Below are 6,837 nucleotides of genomic sequence, written 5' to 3' on the forward strand. Positions count from 1 at the left end.
CACACTGAAATGAAATAATCTATTTCATAGTGCTTTTTAAAAAAAACTTTAGTTTTTGAAATAGTTTTACTATATAACTAGATTCTAGCTTTCAATGAATCCCAGCCTGGCCTGGAAATTGAGAGCCTCCAGCCTTGGCCTCCTGAGTGCTGGCATGGCAGTTGTGCATCATGACACCCAAATTTAATGTCTTTTAAGCTATTTCCCAGTGATAAAGATACCCACCACCACCTTGCAATGCATTCCTGCACATGTCACTGCTGCTGTTTCCATGGCAACATCACTGAGTAGATAATACCTCTATCCACATGTGTATGTATCCATATCATGTGTGTTAAGAATGGTAAGCCAGCCAATGGATCTGCTTATCTAAATGCGTTTCTGCAGAAATTTAGATATAGCTGGCAACAGTGATGCCATTCTATGAGACTTAAGGAGAACTTAGGCCCTTACAGTCCCTCAAAATAGCTATAATATAATTCTGAAGTGCTTTCATAAGACTTAATTAAAATTTTACTGTAAGCTGGGCATGGTGGCACATGCCTTTAATCTCAGATCTTAGAAAGCAGGAATATAAGAATTGCTGTGAATTCCAGGCCAACCTGAGATTACATAGTGAATTTCAGGTCAGCCTGGGCTAGACCCTACCTTGAAAAGAAAAACAGCAATATATATATATTGTAACTTGTTCTACAATTAATGAAACTTGAAAGAGTTAATAAATTGCATGAAAAAAAAAGAATTTATTGTGTTCAACCATTCTCCAAGTTCTTCCATAAAAATCTCAAATGGTTTGAAGAAACCTTGGGCTTTTCAACAGTGCACATTTTTAGTTGATGTCCTATAGAATTTTGAAGATGTTAGCTGGAAGAAAGCCCAATGAGTGGAAACAGTCCTTAACTCTAGGACTCTCAAGACTAAACTGCAGTAGGGAGAGGCAGGTTCTTTGTCAGTCTCTGCTTTCTATTCCTGCCATGGGACAGGCGCTGGTATCTATCTGCTGGGTGGGTGCTTAAATGGATTGATAAGTGAATAAATTAAATGTGTCATATATGCTTTAGGTATAGACATCTACATAAAATGCATTTTAAGTTTCTCTTATACTTCTGAGGCCCACAAGAGACTCAAAATTGAACAAAACTATCAAAAATGAATTTTTTGTACTTTGCTTTTTATATCCCTTTCTTACACTTTGACCCACACCAAAGCAATAATGAATAAGGGGGCATATGTTAGAGTGTCATCTTCTATATTCTTCTCAAGTAGAAAAGACCATGGGTATAGTCATCCCTCCCTCAAAAATTTGAAAAAAAATTGGAAAAAAAAATTTGGCCAAGAGAAAGTAGAACAACCAATATCTTGGTCAATATCATGTGAATAAACAAGATGAATCTTTCCTATTCACTTTTCACAGCCCGTGGTGCTGGATTCTAGCTGTCATCATTTTAGCAAGTAATACTACAGAGGCCAGCTAACAGTCAAACTAGGTGTTCAAACATAATGCTTCTCAAAGGCACTTAAAAATCTAAAAAGGGATCTGGGGATATGGCTCAATGAGTAAAGTGCTTTCCATACATGTATGAGGACCTGAATTTGAATCTTCAACACCTGTGTAAATGCAGGGTGTGGTGCATGCTGTAATTTTAGCACTGGAAAGGTAGAGACAGGCAGGTCCTCAGGGCTTGCTGGCTAAGCATCTAGCTGAATCAATGAGTCTAAGTTCAGTGACAGACCTTGTCTCAAATAAATAAATACATAAGGTGGAGAGGAACAGAGGAAAGACATCCAGTGTTTAGTTAGCTCTGGCCTCCACAAGCATTCATGTACATATGCACCTCCTACACATGCACACACACATACAAACATGCAAACAGACATTCATTCAAACCACACACACACATACAAGTAAATAAGTAAATAATATAAAAATAATAAAATTGAAGAAAAAGGAAACCTTTAGGGTGTTAAGGGGTAGAATTTATAAAGGCCAAAGGACAAAACACAGTCACTGATGGTTGGCTAGGGAACCCTGTCCAAGGCTTCTCTTAAGTCACATTCTCAAAAGTACTTCAGTAATTAATATATTCATGCATATGAATATGTCATGCAAATAAAGTAAGATTTTATTTATATGTTAATATTATATAGTGTCTTTTACCCTAACCTTATGCAGATGTCCTCCCTAGTATTTTCAAGAGCACAATTAACTGTACAGGGACTTAATACAACACAGTTACACTTGTTTATTTATTAGTAAGTGTATTCCAATTTGAATCTTATTTAGCCAATAAAAAAAAGTGAACTACTTTGAATTTTACCTTTTCTGTTTTTTTTTAATAGTATTACTTGTTATGGACACTCGTAAAAAAGGCTTTAATTTAATTTTATTTCTAACCTAATAGCTCCTTCTCCTTCCCTTATTTCCATTTTCCTTTATCAAAGTCAAGACCACCCTAATTTCAAATTTGAATTCAGATTGTGAAATCACCAGGGAATGTTTGGCATTGTGTTCATTTATAATTTTTTTATTTAGTATAGAAGTTATCTTCATTAACAAAGGGGAAGGGATTAAAAATTAGCATCTTGAAATTTTAACGAATATGAGACATATGTACAGATAGGTTTCCCTTCATTTTTTTTTAACTATCTCTGGTGACCTAAGTAGGTAGTTGATAAAGACAGCATTACAAATTATTCATTAAAAATCAATAATCCTTGGGCTGGAGAGATGGCTTAGCAGTTAAGCGCTTGCCTGTGAAGCCTGAGGACACTGGTTCGAGGCTCGGTTCCCCAGGTCCCACGTTAGCCAGATGCACAAGGGGGCGCACACATGTGGAGTTCATTTGCAGAGGCTGGAAGCCCTGGTGCGCCCATTCTCTCTCTCTCCCTCTATCTTTCTTTCTCTCTGTGTCTGTCACTCTCAAATAAATAAATAAATTTTTTTTAAAAAAAAAGAAGAAGAAAAATCAACAATCCTAGTGTTTCTTATAACACCTGCCAGAATGATAGCTTCACAGTTGTGCATATAACCTGAAATCAGGTAGATCTACATAAGTATCTCTCAAGGTTGTATAAATCATCCTTGAAAGTATGAACTAAATCTTGGAGCTCAATCTGAAACCTACACACACACACACACACACACACACACACACACCACGTATGCACACACACACACACATGAGAGCAAGATGGGGAAGAAGAGAGAGAAATCAAGACAAGATTGAATAAAGAGTGGAAGAACTATCAATGAAAAATGAGGTTTGGGGTGATGGCTGAGTGGATAAAGCACTTTCCACAAAGGTCTGAGTACCTGAGTACAGAATCCCAAGCCCCATTTTAAAAGGGAGAAGGGTTTCTGTAAACCCACCACATTGATAGCTAGATGGGAGGCTAAGCAGACTTTCCTGCAAGCTCACAGACCATCTAGATGAGTGAGCACAGAAGTGAACAATGAACCACAAAGCCCTGCTTCAAAACATGTGGAAGCCAGGTGTGGTGGTGCATGCCTTTATCCCAGCACTTGGGAGGCATCAGTAGGAGAATCTCTGTGACTTTGAGGCCAGCCTTAGCTACGTAGTGAATTCCAGGCCAGCTTGGCCTAGAGTAAGACCCAACCTCAAAAAAAAAAAAAAAAAAAAAAAAAAAAGTAAGCCGGGCATGGTGGTGCACGCCTTTAATCCAGGCACTTTGGAGGCAGAGGTAGAAGGACTGCTGTGAGTTCAAGGCCACCCTGAGACTACAGAGTGAATTCCAGGTTAGCCTGGACTAGAGTGAGACCCTACCTCAAAAAAAAAAAAAAAAAGTCGAAGCCAAGGATCTCCACCAGAAAGTTGTCCTCTAACCCCATACACATATTATGGCACTCTCACACACCCGTGCTCAGATGCAGGAACATATACACACGCCGAGAAATGATAAGAATAAAAAAAGATGAGACTTCTAAGTCATATTATAAGGATTTATCCTAAGCAATGGATAAAACAACTCCTGAAATTTTACAACACTGTACTTAAAGAAAATAATTCCCCAAATCATCAGAGAGAACATCAAGAATGAAGCAGACAAGAGACCTGGGAGAGGCCCCATAGTAGAGGGCGGTGGGGGACACTCAGGGGGCACAAAGGCATGTTTCAGAGCAATTTTTGTATAGAGAGGAAAGGGTAAACCTCAGAAAAAGACATTGAGGCTGCACTGAGATATCTCTACGGAAAAAAAAACTGGACCTACAGAGCACCAATTGCACTTACCTATTTCAGGGAGTAGTACTAAAGTTCTGCCAGCTAAAATATGTGGCTGAATTAGTAATAGATACATAGAAAACTAAGCAATAATAGTAATCATAATAATAAAAGATGGACATGAACCTCAAGTATGAAAAAGACTGGAGAAAGGAAGTATAACCAGATTATATCATATGGTTTGACTGTTACAATATTTACATATATATTAAACTCTGAATATTGACCAATGGTTTAGGAAAATTATATCATAACCAAGTAGGAGTGCAGGCAAGGGAAAGGGAAAAGACAGCCACCAAGCCAACTAAGTCTTTATTTTACTTTGCAGAAAGGAGTCATACATTCTCCATAACTCAAAAATAAAAATTAGCATGGAGTGACATTTTTTAAATAATTATATATCATAAGTGGATGTTGGAATAAAGTTGGATAAAAATTTATTAAAATATATTTTTTCATATAGGACAGCTTTATGAAAGTATCTTTGTCAAATTTCTTTTGATTTCAAGAAATCTCTTGATTTACATAAGACAATTTGACTTTATACTTTTATATAAGAGTAGCTTGGGCTAGAAAGATGACTCAGCTGTTAAAGGTGCTTGCTTGCAAAAGGCTAATGGCCTGGGTTTGATTCTCCAGTATTCACATCCATATAAAGCCAGATGCAAAATGTGGCACATGGTATGTGAAGGAACTGGCATGTCCATACTCTATTTATCTATTTTTATCTATCTATTATCTATATAGATCTATCTATTTATCTATCATCTCTATCACTCTTTTTCTCTGTGTGTGTGTATCTCTCAAATAAAAAAAAAGTTGAAAAATAAAATAAAAGTAGCTCCTAAGACTGTAGGCTGTCAAGTATAGCTGAACCCCCAAAGGGCATAAAACCAGGCCATGGTCCCAATGTTAACCAGCTATGACTTTCTCTGTGCATACACTTTAACTTCAATTTATAGAATGACTACTTCTGAGAGCACGGGTTAGACTCAATGGCTATAGAACAATATCCTCATTCTCAAAGCCTGCATTGTTGAGGTCAAAGGTGAACCATTTGAAATACACTAAAACTTCCAAAGTCCAATTCCAAATTAACAGAGGAGGGGTCTGACCTTAGCAGCTCAGCTTTGGTCATATTAGCCCTGTATGAATTGAGAGGCTGTGGCACCTCTGTCAAAGATCAAGTAGCTATAGGTACTTGACCTAAGGCCCAGGTCTTCAATTCTGTTTCATTGGTCTATATTGCTGTTTTTATGCCAGTACCATGCTGGTTTTGTTACTATGGCTTTGTAATATAGCTTTAGGTCAGGTATGATGATACCTCCAGAGGTGTTTCTTTCGCTGAGGCTATGTTTGGATATCCGAGGCCTGCTGTCATTCAATATATAAATTTTGAGATAATATTCTTTCTATCTCTGTGAAGAATGCTGCTAGAATTTTTATTGGTGTTGCATTAAATCTGTATATTGCTTTTGGTAGAATTGCCATTTTCACAATATTAGTTCTACCTATCCAGGAGCATAGGAGGTCTTTCTATCTTCTCAAGTCCTCCTCAATGTCTTTCTTGAGTTTGTTATATTTTCATTATATAGATCTTTTTCTTCTTTCTAAGATTCTCTCAGGGTGTTGTTGGAGCTATAATCATATATGTTCTTATTTCCTCCTATGTATATACATTTTATCTTTGTCAGTGAAAGTAATATAAGGATTTAAGAGATATTTTCTTCACCAACTGCCTAAGAATAACTTTTTTGCATTCTTTCTTTATGTATTTTGGTCATTGTTGAAAAGGTGACATTTCTGGTTTATACTTTCACCAGTATAAATCATGAAATCCCTTCCCTTTTCTTTTTACAATAACATGTTCATTGAAGTCACTCAGATATAAACAAAGGCATTCAATGTAGTTTCAGATTGAAGGCATAAATTAAGCTCTGCATGATGACAATTCCTTTCATCCCATTGACACAGACTAACTTTACCCAGCATCTATTTGAAAAGACAAGCTTGCTAAAGAAATCTTTCACCATCTTTCATTCAATACATAGTCCCTAGCAACATTTGCAAGATGGAGGATTCATGAGTATTTAGGGTTGATCAAAACCCCACAAGTGTTGAGTTTACTGAATCTTATGTTTCAGGAGTGGAGGAGAAAGACAGTTAAGAAATGGAAAATAAACTGAGATATGGCTTCCAAGGATTCTATGGAAAGGGTAGTACAGGATAAATCTGGGTTAGTCTAAGTCAGGAAGATCTCTCTGGGTCCAGTCATTGTTCCTTTTTGTAGAGTCATTCTCGCTGTTACCTTGTTATCTGTGCAACCTCATGCTAGTGTCCATACATTTATAGAAATGGCCCCCATGTTTAGTCTTTGAAGAGTGGTTCTGGCAAGTTAGAGCCTTCTATTCAGTCTTCAGGCAGACCAGATTGCCTTTGGAATCATGGTTAAGTGGGGTTAGATCCTATCTTCTTCCAAAGTGGATTAAACTATCTCTAGGACCTTGGTTCATGGACCTGACTATGAATCTGATAAAATCAGCCTGACAGATTGACTTCCTCTTGCTCTCTGGAAGGGTTCTTTTGGATCACTGGG

The 6,837-nt window shown here is 37.2% G+C and overlaps 1 non-coding gene across 1 annotated transcript; it reads left to right on the forward strand.

Moving 5' to 3' along the window:
- The first annotated feature begins 345 nt into the window (after positions 1–345).
- Positions 346–476, forward strand: LOC123464292. Its single transcript, XR_006639521.1, has one exon. It is a non-coding gene; the product is annotated as a small nucleolar RNA SNORA33 (small nucleolar RNA).
- The last annotated feature ends 6,361 nt before the right edge of the window (positions 477–6,837 follow it).

Source organism: Jaculus jaculus, chromosome 10 (genome assembly GCF_020740685.1).
Source record: "Jaculus jaculus isolate mJacJac1 chromosome 10, mJacJac1.mat.Y.cur, whole genome shotgun sequence".
In the NCBI taxonomy this organism is placed as follows: domain Eukaryota; kingdom Metazoa; phylum Chordata; class Mammalia; order Rodentia; family Dipodidae; genus Jaculus; species Jaculus jaculus.